The 15,476-nt window shown below is 40.9% G+C and overlaps 1 long non-coding RNA gene across 1 annotated transcript in view; it reads left to right on the top strand.

The window, feature by feature from the left end:
* The window catches only part of LOC128852836 (uncharacterized), a 345,800-nt gene that overhangs the window by 290,098 nt on the left and 40,226 nt on the right, over window positions 1–15,476 (top strand). The window contains exon 3 of the long non-coding RNA XR_008450889.1: window positions 2,608–2,732. This is a non-coding gene — a long non-coding RNA (uncharacterized LOC128852836). The remainder of the gene's footprint in view (window positions 1–2,607; window positions 2,733–15,476) is intronic.

Below are 15,476 nucleotides of genomic sequence, written 5' to 3'. Positions count from 1 at the left end.
GTAACTGAGGTCTGGACCGTTTCTGTGGCTGAACTGCCTGTAATGCTTCCCACTGAGGAGTTTAATGGTATCTGAAGACTTGTCAGGAACATCCGTCCCCCTGTTACTTGTTGCCAGATTCTTATTTTGCAATTGGTGAACAAACAATTTTTGCTATGGATGATTTCCATCTGCCTGGATAAGTTGCCACGGCATTTTTAACTGCAGAAAGTATTGGGCTTTTTTTTCTTTTCTCCAGTTTCTCTCCTTGATTTAATGCAGATATCTGACTGGCTGCGGAAAAGAAAACTTAAATTAGAAAACCTAGGTGTTTCCTATCAGCCCAAATAGGTGTCTTATTGCTCTTGCAGGAATAGAGGTTAACCAGTTGAGTTCAGAAATTACTGATATTCTGCAACAACCGAGCTAGTTTAAGTTTGGGATTTGCCAGATTTTTAATTATACTGCATAGATGGGACAGATTTTAAAACAGTAAAATTATTTATTTTACTTAAAATTTTATTTTATTTAAAATTTTAAAATAATAAATTTAAAATAATAAATAAAATAAAAAGCCCTGTTCAAATTTAATTATAGTGGGGGCATGGGGTTTGGGTTTTTTTGAGAAGTCATCAGTGTCCACATTAACAAAATTGTCTGCATTGTCCTTAAAGGTGTTTCTAAGATGTTAAGTTTTTGGTTTTATTCTTTATGATGATGATGGTAATTGGATTCCACTGCTGACTTTTTCGCTTAGTTTAGTGGCATCTTATTTTTCCCTATTGTATGATTAGTTATGATAACCATAAATAGCCATCTTTCCACCTGAATCAATACAGACACACTGACTAATGCAGAAGTTCTTATCTAGAAGGAGCTGAGCTCTCCATATGTGTCTGATAGCACAATGTTGAATAACCAGCATTCACTGTGGGTTAAAATTCCCATGCCTTTCTATTCAGCATAGCCACCCACTGTTGCTTGTGTCTGCTTCTTTTCAGCTGGGCTGGTGTCAGAGCGCATACACAATACATGCTGCTCCTAGAAAGTCTCTTCATCAGATACAAATAACACTAATCAAATCATTCAACCATTGAATCCTACCTTTTTTTTCTTATTTTGAATAATCAAAGAACATCATCCTCTTTCTTTATTGTTGGAAAAAAATCTTCACAAATAATTGATCACCTGTCAATTTTTCTTATCAATATTCAAATGCCATCTTTTTTTTTTATTAGTCATTAGACTTACAGGAGAGTGTAATATGGCTCGATTTCATGATCAAAGGAGCACACAATTTAGTGCCAAGTTTCCAATATGAATACTTGCGTTATAGAATTTCTTTCCATTAATTTGTTGCTTCTGTAATTGTTCTTGTCAGTAAATGTGTTCATTACTGGAAAGAGAAACTTTAAAAGTGCATAAGACCAGTTACAGTGCATTAAAATGAGTATTCCTGGGAACTCTTTTTGTAGTGTTTTCCCAGCACTACATCTTCTAATGGACAGCTCTACAGAAAGCTCAGGGAGAGAAGAAACCTAGGTCATTTTCCATGGAAATCCTTGTTCATTTAGCCCAGAGACTGCAAGACTGGACAGTGTTTGGCAAGACATAGTTCAATAACAGCGTTTTCTCTTCCTGGGAATATAACTCAGTTGCTTGGTTTATCTGAGAAACCTTGTGTGAGTTTTTAAGCATGGAAATAAGCAGCTAGTTAAGGTGAGGATTTGAAGGAATTTTATTTGAAAATGTGGCTCTTTTCAAAGAGCAAAGCTCAGCTATCTGTATTCTTTTGGAAACCTGAGATGACTGCTTATTTGAGAGAGCTTAAATGTACATCTATTCTCAGTGGTAAGCCCTGTAATTTCATATCCATTCCTCTGATGAAAAAGGAACTTGAGACAGTTTTCAAAGGAGGGCTTTTCCCCCCTCCCAGTTGCAGAGGAAAGCCAATAGAGGAAAGAAAGCTCAGACATCTTATTGGAGAGACCACATCTTAGCTGCAAGATCATGGTATCCCTTCATGTTCCTGGGATGGCAAAGTCTCTTCTCTTCCTCTCATCATGACCTGATGTCCATGTGGCAGCTTCAGCAACTCTTCTGATAGGAAATGCAATTTTAACTTTGTTTCATGCTAAAACAAAGATGTTAAAATTGAGAAATCACCACAAGCTGGGCCTCCCAGGAGCAATTAAATTGAACCTTAAAATTAGGTTCCATCTGAAGTTTCCTTATTTTAGACCTATGTGGAGTGAAGGTATTGAAAGACTGCAGGAGAAGAACAAAGGAACCTATTTACAGCAAGTAAAATGACATCTGAAACATGAGCAGCTTCATTCTACTTTTGTGTTATAAATTTAAACAAACAGTATTGTTTCAGGCTCACACATTGTTTGAGACACAGTTTAGCAGAGACCAATACATCTTCTGTCACCTGTATAATCACTCAGATAGTTGTACACAAAGAACAGCAAGACTTATTGCTTTATTATATTTTATTCCTACCAAATCTCAGACCTTGTTCATTTTGCCATATTATATGCTATCACCTCAGTCATCTTGGAGTTATGTCACTGTGTCTTCATATCATTTTCTGTGGTTTTGAAAAAGTGATATGCTTTCTTCCAGGAAAATTTGGACTGATCAGGAGGAAAGCTTTCTCCAGCACACAACCTGCTCCTTTACCTGAAAACAGCATGTTTCACCTGATGCAGCGTATGCCAATGTCAAAAGCTGAGCTGGTAATCCTTAGAGTGAGTAAAGCGAAACAAGCACCTAAAGAACCTTGACCACTTACCCTGCAGTAGTAAGCCATCACACCTTAATTATGCTTGCTCCTCTCCAGTAATTCATTAGAGACCCCATGGAATCTCTCCACCATGTGCAAGTTTTGTTTTGTACAGTTGAAGTGGAAGGAGGAGAGTCCATTGACAAAGATCTGGTTCGTTCATCGCATCTGCCAGTATTACCTGTGTTTCCTTTACATTTTTATTCTTTCTGTCTCCTAGTGGGTTAAAGGGAAAACCACACACTGCTAAAGCTGCAAGTTAGTGCTCTGATACTTTAAGTATTTTACTTTTTTATTGTGTTATTTTGTAGAAATAGCATCATTGTTTGATAGGAAAAAAAACCAACAAAACATCTGTTATACTCATCAGTAACTACATCCATCAAACCCTTCTAAGGCTACTGAAGCAGGAGACCATCAAAATATGAGAACCACTGTAATGTGTGGGGAATTCACAACTTTGCTGTACCTGGGAAGAACATGAGCCACAGTGTATTTGGCAAGTACGGAGACATTGGGGAATATGTCTTCCAAAAGGAAGCAAAGCGATGTCTAAGAGAGCAGATGGATTGCATTGTGCTTTGCAGACCGGAAGGCGCTCTGTTGTCTCCTGGAGTAAAGCAGTTGCTCTGAAACATGTCTCAGGGTACACTTTCTAGTGATGTAGTGGTCACTGTGCAAGGAACAGCTGAGCCCTTTCTGGCACTTTCAGCAGCCAAGTTTGAGCATCCTGATGGTGTCATCCTTACAGACAGTGTGTCTGAGGACAAGCAATGACAACGTTAAGGTTCTTGACAGCCATGTGACTCCGTGTGCATAAGGAAATATTAGATGAACAGTAGCAATGATGGGCAATTAGAGGGCATAGATCCAATGGAGGTGTAGAAGATCAGTCGATTTTTGGTTTTAGTGAGGGATTTTGGGTTTTTTTTTATTGCAACATTTCTGGTACAGAAGGAACAGAAGCAGTGCTGGGAAGGGGTCCTTTGCAATGCAGATGCCAGCTGCTCTGTGTGGCGTAGCAAAGCAGGCAGTATGTGTTTTAGTGGAAACTTGGATGCTGTGCATTGACCCAGTGACTCTTTGCCATCGATCCCAAGGCAGATGGGCACAGCACTGCTCGGAGCACTAGGTCATCACTCAGCTGCTTCTCACAGAGATGTTTAAAGGATGCGCATGACCTGCCAGAAAAATTTCCCCTAGTTCCCTTGCTTAGGAGTGAAATGCTGTGCCCCCAAAATCATGTGGGAAGATTACAACCACATTTTCACATTGCAATGTGTTCTGTTTACAAATGGAGACCAAGCTACGCAACCAAATCACAACCCCTTGTTAGAGGGGAAGGGCTGAGACGATGAAGTGCTGCATGCTGTGTGGATGAGCTGGAACCACTCTGCTATGCCTCAGCTAATTGGCACAGGACCCAGTAACATGGATATCCAACCAGTCATTTCATACATAAAAGCTTGTAATTGTGTGAGTATTTCCACTCACTCTTAATTCGACTGATGAAAATGCACAGATGTGAGGGTGAAAGGTTGTGTGAGATTCAGGATGTCGCCAGCTCCTCTTAAATAGCCTCCCTGGGCTGCTCAGATGTTATTTTAATAATAATAGTAGCAATATTAATTTATTGTAAATTGAAACAGAGAGTTAAAGCAAAGGAAAGCTGTGCCAGGATCCTCCAAGAAGACTCAAGAAATCAAGATGATCCTTTTCTTCTGAAAATTGGAAAGCCATGTCGGAAGAGGTGAGGACTGTGCACTTCTGCTGCCCACCCTGTCCTCTGCGTACCTATTTGCACCGTCCATGGCCAAAGCAGCAGTTGTACCAGCCACCCCCACCATGTGGGACATGGGTGGTCAGCCATGCGTGTCCAGAGCACCTTGCACCACTAGCATCACCCGCAAGTCTCTGCTGCAGCCCCTGCTGCCTGGCTGATCCAGCAGGCTTGCACGAGAGCTCTTTGTCAGGTGCTCCTCTGAACTCTGCCAGAATGCTACAGGGAGAAGTGCCAAGCTTGCCCTCAGGGTGACTTTCCGCCAGCAGCTGGGCTTGCTCTTCTCACATGCCAGCTCCCCTCAGACGTGCTGCATGGGCATTTGAGCAACTATCCAACCATAAAATAAGCATAAATATTTTCTCAGGGAGAAGATGAGGAATGTGTTTTCAATCCGCTATAAGCGCTCCCTAAAATAAAGAATCCATGTCCATGGACAATAATCATATTAGCACACCAGGAAGTTAAAACAGAAAAAGGAGCTGGAAAGGGATTCTGTTGGTTGCATACTGCTGGGTTCATCCTTTCTGGACACACTTGATTAGATTTCTTTACTGGTTTGTAGACACACTAAATCTAATGGGGGTAGACTGCAGTACTGACATATGGTTAAGATAGTAAAACACCCAAAACCTTTCCAACCATTAGCTGAATTTCATCCAAGATTCCATTAAAATACATACTGAAATAATGTGGAAAAAGAGGAGGATTTTTTTTTTTTTTTTTAGTTATTTATGTGGGTTTTGGTGTCTTAGTGTTGTTGTAATTCTTAGTTCAAATCCTTCAAGTTCACACACCTTGCACAAAACGCTGCATTAACTTGGTGCCACAACTGAAATACATGCAGGGAAGTTTAATCTCATGGACCCTCAAATCTAACGCTTCCAAATTAATACCAATTGTGGTTATTTTCTTCACATGCACACTTTCTAGATATTCATTTCTGGCTGTGTGCAACTGCCGACAGGAAAAATGTGTTAGAAATATTTAAGTCTAACCTCACACAAGCAAATGATGTTTCAGCACATCAATACTTTGACAGAGGGCTGGATGCTGGTGCATGAATGGAGACAATTTGGAGACAAGTTTCTGATATTTTCATTACTTAGATGCAGTCCTCTGGTGAATGGGGTTGCAATGACTGGGCTTCATCAAAATCCTGCCTTGCTTCCCCAGATCCTATTCTAGCACCTTAAAAATGTCAAGAGTACTCATTCTTTCTCCTAGGTATTTTGACAAGAAGGACAGAGAAAAGTCCATTGTGGGCTATGATGTCTTCAGAGAAAAAAAAGAGGCATCTGGGTCACAGCTTGTGTCAGGGACCTCTAAGAAATCCTTCTTTGTAAAGCTGGTAGAAGTTCAGTGCACATTGTTATTTGATTTCAAGAATATTAGGAAGATATATACCATTTTCCCCGTATTTCTCCAAAATGCACTTCATGGAAAACAGCAGGAATAACTATGAGAGAGGCAGATGGTGTTAGATGATCATGCTGAGGCTCAGGTGTTGGACTTCTTTGCAATCAAGATGGTCTATGAAAAGATGATGCAGTCAATCACAGCTCCACACCTGAAAGGCGAGGAGACATTGCTGCATCTGTATCTGATTTGTGTGTGCCCTGAAAAGGAAATTGTATTGCATGAGGGTTTTGCACTCGGGTCGTGTTTTTCTCAAGCTGGTTAAATTTTGCTGGAGGTCTACTACCCAGTCCTGAATGTTGTGCAGTTTCAGTATTTTGCCATCATTAGTTGAGGCAAGGCTGAAAAATTGTTTTGCATTATTTTGTTAATTCTAAACTGGTACATTTATCTGGGATACATCATCCCATGCATCTCCTCACATTGAACGATTATTGGAAATCTACTGGAGTATTGTCTGAAAAGAAAACTTGCTCAAATACTTTTCTGAGATGACAAATTAGTTCAGGCAACTTTCAAACAGTTTCACCTCCAAATCAGGGAGAATATGAAATAGTTTTCATATCTTTTATTTGCCTTTTTAAAAACAGATATTTTTTTCCCTGTTCAATTTGGAGACTGCTTTTTTTTTTTTTTCCTGATTAAAAAAACCCTCAAATTCTTTTCTGAAAGCTAAGAAAATAATAAATCAAATGTGAAAATGAAACAGAATAATTCGCTTATAGTCATACAAAATAGATTAGTCAATCTGAAGTGAACTTCTTCCTGATTTTTCTGGTTTGGCAACCAAATCTGAAAAAAAATCCATTCTTCTCACAACTCTAAATAATTTGTTTCAAAAATAGTCCAAAGGGATACATTCACATAGAAACAGATTCACGTTAATTTCTCAAGTCATTCAATACAGAGGGGAAAAAAGGGACCAGAAGCTCCTCCAAGTTTCCTTCTGCCACTCCTCTTAAAACAGGGAAAACACATTTCTGACCACATTACATGTTTTAGTTGGACACCACTAAATACAAGGCTTCTGCTGAAATGCAGAACACCACCCGACCAAAGTTCAAAGTCGGGCAACCAGCCATGATTATTTGTAAAATAAAATTAATCCGAAAGCTGTCATAAGCACAAGTGCAGTGGTAGCTTGGAGCATCCTCTTGGTTGTGAACACCCTCCCATGGTGGTCTTTGCTTCATTTATCCTAAGATTTACCCTTCTTTTGTGACACATCCAGAATTTTGGTGCATAAGGACTTTGGCTTGGGATACTGGGTTGTCCTGCCTTTCCTTCCATCATCTTCCCTGCTGTGTTTTGGTTTGGGCGGTACTTGAAAGCAGCATCATGGTTTTCATGGATGACACTGGGATATATGTGGTCCATGTACAGGTAAAAGGAGGAAGAATAAAGTATGTGCTATTGGGAAGCGCCAGTGCTTTCCTTTGAGTATTGTAGGTCATTTACCTCCCCCTCACTGGGAGTGTATTGGCACTTCTTACCTCTCATGGACTTTCCCAGTACTGAATGCCATGTCTGCAAATGTGCCCTCCTTCTTCCACACACTAAATTAAGAATAAAGCTTTGGGGGGAAATGTGTCCCTGATGTCTCTTAATGCAGAAGCCTGTGTTTTAATTCTTTAGTTTCCACTTTCTGGGATTTTGTTCTAGTTAATTTGGATGTATAAATTCAGACTTTTTTGTGTTCCTTATTATTTTAACTCATGGAGACATTTCTGCCAAGCCCACAGTAGATTCTGTGTGCTGTGAAATACATAATTGCTTTCACACTCTCTGGTTAAAGCATGCGGCTGTTAGTGAGCTTGCCAGTTTCCTGTATCTACCAACAATTTAGCTAGCAGAGCACCTAGGAGTGTAGCAAGGAGTAGAGGAACAGAGGCTTCCTGCTTTCCCATCCCAGATCTCCAACTGCTACAAAATCTGTGGAGAATATTTGTGTAGCTGGGTAAAAAAAGTCCATTTTAAAATAAGCAGTGGCAAATATTTGTACGTCTTTCCATACCCAAGAACTGGTCGTCTCTGAACCTTTTCCCTCAGGCCTGGTTTTGACAACAGAAAGCTCTTTGGGCCACTCCAAACTCCCTGAGTCATGAGCTTCAGGCAAACCATCTTCTAAGGTTGAGAGGATCTAAGAGAGTGATGCTGCATCACACACAGCTGCCCTGGGTGTCTCCGTGCCAGATGTGTGACTAAAACCAGCCACAACTCCTGCCCAGACACTGGTCCCTAATGAGGTGTGCAAACTGCTCCACCCGAAATCCTCTCACTACTGATCCTACAAAACCCTTCTAGGTTTGAACTCACCCACAGTTCATATGGTGGTTTTCACTGTAACCAGAGAGGCTTTCAACCATTTCTTCTTTTGGCAGAAGCAGCTTGCCAAAATTCAGGGCTTAGCACTTTTTTTTTCCTCCTCTCCCTTCTTTTCTTTCTCAGTTTGGCTGGTGGAAAGAGGAATGCCTGGCTGAAGTCAGACCCGGTGGTGGTGTGGGCCATTTCTTCCATGGGAAGCTATGAAGTCCCGCTTTCCCCCGTACACCAGGAATCAAAGAGATGGAAAGGCTTTTCTTGCTTAGAGGGCCAAGTGCCATTTCCAACCAGCCCTTGGCCACTGAAACTTCCCTTTGGAGTTTCTCCGTTCCTGTGCTTATTCTGGCCTTGTCCTCTGGTTATTGCTGCTGCTCCCAGGCTGCAGGCATGCTCCAGGCACTCTTCCCAATGCCACATCCTCCAGGCACTTACCATCACCTTATGATGGCATGGAGTTCATGGTCCTGCCGAAGGAGGTCACCTCAGACCAACCCTTCGTCAACACTGAGGAATCTCTTTTCCACCATGAGGGGATTTACCCATTGGCAACAGATGTCAACAAGAAAAAACACCCTGTAGCACTGCTTGTGGTCTTTAGAGACCAGCAAGACCTGGTGTACACATTCCAGTACCAGCTGCAGTAGAGCAGCTCACGGTACCACACATTGGCAGGAGGGATGGGGAATTGGTATTTAAGGACTGAACATGACACATAAATCAGGACACTTGACCTGATTTCTGCTAGGCTATACTGTGAAGCAGTCATGGCACCAAGCTTTAAATAAGACCTGTTCTGTTGTAACTGGTGAACCAAGTGCATTTCATGGGTGTCATGCTGCACATTTTAGAGAATAATAACAGTTGTACAGCTTGGAGCTTCCTCTCTGAAGAAAATAGATTTAACGTAATTCCATGTATACATTGCTGCTTTAATAAATATACTTATGTATGCTGTAAAAAAATAGAACATTTTCCTGGCCCTAAGGGCATGGATTTGTCTGCAAACATTACTGTAACATGAAATTTCAGAATCCTTTTTTGCAGAGGAATACAAGAATATTTTTAGTAAGTACTTGATTTAAAAAAAGAAAAAAAATCACTGAAGTTGTCTGCAGGACGAAACTTTGCAACTGTTGTTGTTCACATCATCAACAAACACTCTGAAAGAAGTGGTGTGCAGGGGTGTGGGAAAAAGAGCTTTGTGGTTTTTGGTTTCAGCTCTGCCTGTGAATCACTTTGCAGTCTTGGGCAAGTGGCTTAACCTCTCATGGACTTGATCTATTTAGCTCTGCAGTGGGCTGAACAGAATTTAGTGGACCTCATTTAAGAGAGTGTTTGAAATATCCATGAAAGATGAGCAGATGCAGAGTCCCTGAAGAAAGATGGCATGGCGTGTAAGTGCAATATAGTAGTATTATTACTTTAGTATGCTTGGCGGAGTATCGTGGCTTTATACTTCTAGAAATCCAGATGTCTTACATGAAAAGGGTGTTATTGCTACATACGTGTAGATTTTTCTTCCTTAGAGGCCAACAAAGCAACATCTTCCAGACAGAGACTAAGATCCTGACATACTCATCAGGCAGACTCCACCATAGCCAAGTACAGTTTTGCCTGAGCTAGAATTTGGCTCTTTGTGAATTATCCAACACAATCCATTGACTTTTTAACCCATAAACTGTCAAAATCAATTATTTTCATCTAAGTGGATGGCTGAAAACAAATAACCAGTAAGATAAGGTACTCTGGCTCTAGTTTTAAGTAAAATTCAAGTTTGCTAAACATGAATGTTATAGTTACATAAATAACAAGAGAAAAAAATCACCACCAAAGCCAAAAATCATTTTTCTGCAAAAACATAGAGGATCAATTTCTCTAGTTTAGTATTACCAAACTTGGCAGTACTTCACATTTGAAGTAAAATGATGTCATCTGGTTGGCCTTTTCCCATTGCAAACAGTAAATCTTAAAATCTGGAGAGATATTTTATTTGGTTATTCATATTGTACTGCATCAAGGGGTTACAACACATGTGCCTGGGTTATTAAAATCATATGGAAGAGAAGAGCTTATTATTTAAAGGCGTAGTGCTTAAGCCTATGCTGTTTCTTCTGCAGACTTTTTTTTGTGATGTCAGCTACACTTACGGTCGTATGCTCACCACCATTTGTGTTGCATTGAGAGGGCCCTTTGTTTGGAGTGGCTTTTTGCAGTCTCTGAAAATATACACTCTAACCCATGGGCTTGCATCCATCATCCAAAGGACTAGGAGTGCGAGATGTCTTTCTTCTTCAGGGAGGACTTACACCATCTTGGTCAATCTCCTTGTTGGCTTATGAATGGAAAGTTACTCTCTCTGATGATGAAGTCCACACAAAACCTTCCATTTTGGGGAACAGGCACGTTGTTGTGTTCTAGCTAGCCCCATCTCTTGCTCCCAAGGGTAGTTTCATTGCATTTACTCTGGTGCAATGAGCAAATAGCAACCTGGACTACTTCAAGTCCTGTGGTAGCTTCAGCTGGGCTACTCCTTTCCTTGCTTTCCCAAATTTCCGAAGGCTTCTTTCTCCTGCTCATTTATATTTACATTTCTGAGGTCTATGTTGTTTGGGGTTTGGTTTGGGCTACTGGCTGTTTTTCTTGGAAACAGCAGTGGTGGAGCTAGCGCAGGATGTCCTCACAATGCTGCTTCGTGGAAATTTCCCTCTCTGGAGACCACTCTGTATTTCTCCGAGGCATTGAGCCAGCCCAGCAGCACCAAGCAACCTGGGTTTTTTTCGGTCACTGGATTCCTTGTCTTAGATGAATGCAGGATCCAATTATGCCTCTGCGTAGTTTTTTCCCTATAATATCACTTAATGTGTGTTTGTGCCAGTGCATTCTGCCCTGGCTCCCCCTTAGGTCCCTCTGCTTTGGCTTCTTCCTCCAGCCTGTGTGGTTAGAGGTTTCACTGGTTTATTATATGCCTCACGGTACGGGGGAAAGGTCTTTTTTTGTAACTTAGGCAGGTAGGATAGTTTAGTGCTTGCGTACTGCATGACTGGAGTACCCAAATGAAACTTTGCTGAATTCTTCACCTGCAAGAGCATGATTGAAATGCTTCCAGCCAATTGTGAATACTCAACAGTAAGTTATTAGACAGCAAAGCAAGTATTGCTTATTCTGGTCATTTCCTCATCTTCCTCATATCAATCTGATTTTCAATGCAGCTGTTACTGCGTGCAGTAATGTTTATTGAGCAGTTCCCTGAATCCATTTCCACCTATGGAAAAGATTTCTACATCATCCACACTTGTGTATCGTTTCTATCCACTTATCTATATAAGTAGCAGAGGAATAAAAGGCAGATCCCTCTGCTATCTTAAAAAAATCTAGATTGTCAATACTTTCAAATTTTAGAGGCCGAGTGTCCTTTTAGCATAGTGCTGTCACAATTTTCTATACTTAATCTGCTGTCTCAAGGGTTGTCCTTGTGCATCCCTTTCCTGGCCATGAATGTTAATTATTTTTCTGCATAATAACTATCACCACAGGCCTGCAATACATAGTATTAAATCCTGTCCCAAGAGATATAATAGCCTCCTCATGGGTCTACATGCATTATGTTGCAGTCGGTAGTTTCAGTCTTGCTTGCATGATCATGCAGGATAATGTAACGACAACGATGAACAGTGTTGTCAGGCTTTCAGCTACGCTGGCTTTGCAGCAGCAGCTGCCATAACCTCATTGCATCTTAATTTCTTCATCTCTGTAAAGGATACCGTACTCTCCTTCCATCTCACATGACTGCAGTTGGGCCACAGCACAATAAATTAATGTTTGTAGATGCAACATGATTGCCAGAGAGCACAGAAAGAACATGTGTAAAAACTAGTCACAAATTTCCAGCCAGGCTTAGAGCTTAAAGCACTTTTTTTACAAAAAAAAGACCTTCTTTCTTGTGTGGGTAAAAAATGGTATTTCCTGAAATCACTAGAAGATTTCATCTGACAATGAAAAGTTTACTAGACCCAGTTGAATGCTTTTTTATTTTTTTTTTTTATGAAAACAGAACAGTCCTAGAAATGAAAAATCTCCTTGACTATTTCTGGGCAACTATTGCTTTACATTGTATCATACCTGATCACTGCTGCATTTCTTAGCTTAGAGAAAGTGCTTTGATTAATATCATTACAGAAGCCTGTTAAATGACAGTGAATATTTTATAGCTATTGTACCTGCTTAGTCAAACAGAACATGCTTCCAATTAGCGTTGGTCTGCACAGTTTCAAAACAAATGTGTAGCTCATTATCAGCTGGTATCACAGGGTTTGAACCAAAATACATCCCAAAGGGAATGTATAACAAATATTTCATATCTGTTGCAAAAATCATGAGAAAATAGACCTTATTTTTTTCTCTCTCCTTCTTGGGATGCTGTACCCCGTAGAATACTAGTAGCCATGTGTGCCTATAGCTGTCTTAATGGAGGGCTTAGTCACCTCCACTTTTTTTTCCTGAGATCTTGGATAAAGAAATGGGCAAGTTACAGCTTCAGAGTGAATTAGGGTCAAGTGATGTCAGATACAAATAATCCTGAAGAAAGGGTAAGAAAAATCCATGTCAGAATGGAGACTGTAGGATGAGTCGCTTCTCCTGGGCATGGTTCTTCCCTGTGCTCTCTCCCATGTCCAGGAAACATATAAAGCATTCTTCATTTAACCAGACCCACTGTCCTCAGCAAAGCAAACCTCTCCTCTCTCGTGGGTTATGTTTCAGTCTACATGCATTGAGGAGTGTTCTTATGTTTTATCTTCTTCCATCAAAACACAGTAACAAATAATTTGGGTTAGCCCAATATTAACCCTCAGTGGAACATCTGACCTGCCCACTGATCAGCTGAGGTTTGTCCAGGGAATCCTGGGGCTTGACTTTCTGTGATTCAGCTTTTAAATTCCATGTCTTTTAAATCAGAGGATACATTCCACCACTAAATTCTTGATATCCCATTGACACAGGGTAAATGTTCATGTTGGTGCCCCCATATCCTACGACCTACCTGAAGAGCCTGTTTTCATCTCTAATTTGTAGAGAAAGCTTTCCCCTCTTTGCTAACACATTTTTTATGAACCTGCCCCACCAGCCTGCTTTGCTTGGCTTACTCCCCCACCTTACTCATCAGCTTCACTTCAGCCAAGTCCTTCAGAAAAAGGTACTCCTCTCTGTGCACACAAAAGAGCAAGTTGTCTATATGAAATAAACCAGGCAGGCCTACAAAAAAGGCATCATGCAGTAAAACTAGTCATTACTTAAACACTACATGGTCTCCTTCTGCAGCAACTCTCCCTCTCTGTTTCGCTCATCCCCTGGTTTGCCTTTCTCCTCCCTGCCTTGCAGGGACACCAGGGCAGGGCTCATGGCTGACTGCTTTAAGAGGTGGCTGGGTACCGTAGATGGTTCATGCTTTGTCTGGTTTCTCTGTGAGGCAGCTCATGAGATGGCAAGGAATCCTGACTACTAAGGACCTGTATTGCTCAATTGAGCCATCTTGAGAACAAAACACAGGTTTATCTGCTTCTCACAAAGTACCACCAGCCCTGGTGCAGATGTGAAACGTGCCTGTGGTGTGCACACCTCTCTGTGTTTGCCATTGTCCCTCAGTCCTACTGTCCTTTATGTGATCACCTCCAAATTTTTCTCTCCATTTTGCTTAGGAATCTGGTAACAAGTCAAATTTGACTTCCTCTTTCCTTTGAAAAGAAAAATTCTGTGCTGTTTTTTTTTTTTTTTTTTAAATTCAGGAAATGCATAAATACCACCACAAAAATGAATGCAAGCAAATATGTGACCAAGTGCAAATGAGTCATTCAGCAGCGGTATCTTTCAGCTGCTGAAAATAAGGAACACATCGAGGACATGCAGAAGGTGCCATTCCCCAGCTGCTGGAAGGTTCTGGATTTTCTACAGGAGGAGAGAGGTGAAGGATACAAGGGTTATAAAAAGTATATGAAAGGAAGAAGAGGCTTTCAATAAAAAACCCACTATGTTTACACATTTTATAAGGCTGCAGAGGAACTGGTTGGAGGGGTGCTTACACAGACATGTCCAAATCAGAGGGTGTTAAATGCCTGGATGACACTCAAGTATGCATATTCACCCTGTCGCCTGTTGGCTTCTAGCAGTGGCTCAAGTCCCAAAGGAGCTCTATTACTAATTTATCCTTGGTTCCTAGATAGGTCCAGGCTATTTTGATGAAGGGAGGAGAGCTATTGTGACTTTCCTTCCTCTATTGCTCCACCCAAGATAAAGTAGACAGGATATTGTACAGCAGAATATGTACAGTTAATATATTGTCTAGCAAAACATGCTGGACCTCAGAGACTAGGCTCTCTTCTGTGCTAGGCTGTCTAGTTCATACATAAAACTTGAAGAAGTTTGACTTTTCAGGATTTCCTCCTTGCTCCCCTATTGTTTAGCCAAACTTTTTTTATTCAGATAATGTTATAGAAGTGCCTGATGAAGACACATGCTTGGCCTCTACTTATCTTTCAACATAACTCTAAGGATAAAATCCCTATTTGGATGAATGTTATGCCAATTTTTTTTGTATGCTTTCTGTTGCACAGTTAGTGCTGTCTTGAGTCCTACTATCTTTGCAGGAAGAGGCTTCTGCCCAAGCCTTCAACCCAAATTCAGTCAAAATACAGCCTCAATCCTTCAAAGATTGTGTTCCAGAAACTCTGTGTTGTGGATGTTATTGTGGGATCATTGTGACTTACGCTTTTGGTAACATAGGCTTTCAGTCCCTCTTACTTCTGTCTTATCATTGTTGTGTCTCTGCACAGACCTTTGAGCTGACTTTATAAAACATCCTGTGAATTGTGTAGTGCTTTTGCTGCCCACCACATCTCTCAGCCCCCTGCTTGGAAGGGTTGCAAGCAGGTAGGAAGGAAAATGGGATTTCCACCAAGGAGGACTATTGTTTGGAATAGCCATAATGTACTTAAAAAAGCAGATTTAGTATACATTTTCTTTCTACAAGACCCACTCTTGAGTCCTCCTGGGTAGGGACTTTTACCAACAAGGAAAGGAGAAATGTCTCAGCATACCTCAATCCCCCTTAAACCGCCCAGCTGTAGAAGAAGATTCAACTAATGATGTTATTTATGACATTGGCAACACAACATCACTCTTTCACAGACAGGATGT

The sequence above is a fragment of the Cuculus canorus genome, chromosome 8 (genome assembly GCF_017976375.1).
Source record: "Cuculus canorus isolate bCucCan1 chromosome 8, bCucCan1.pri, whole genome shotgun sequence".
NCBI classification, from domain to species: Eukaryota; Metazoa; Chordata; class Aves; order Cuculiformes; family Cuculidae; genus Cuculus; species Cuculus canorus.
The sequence above is the reverse complement of the archived record's forward strand: the minus strand, read 5'-3'. Positions and strand labels throughout refer to the sequence as shown.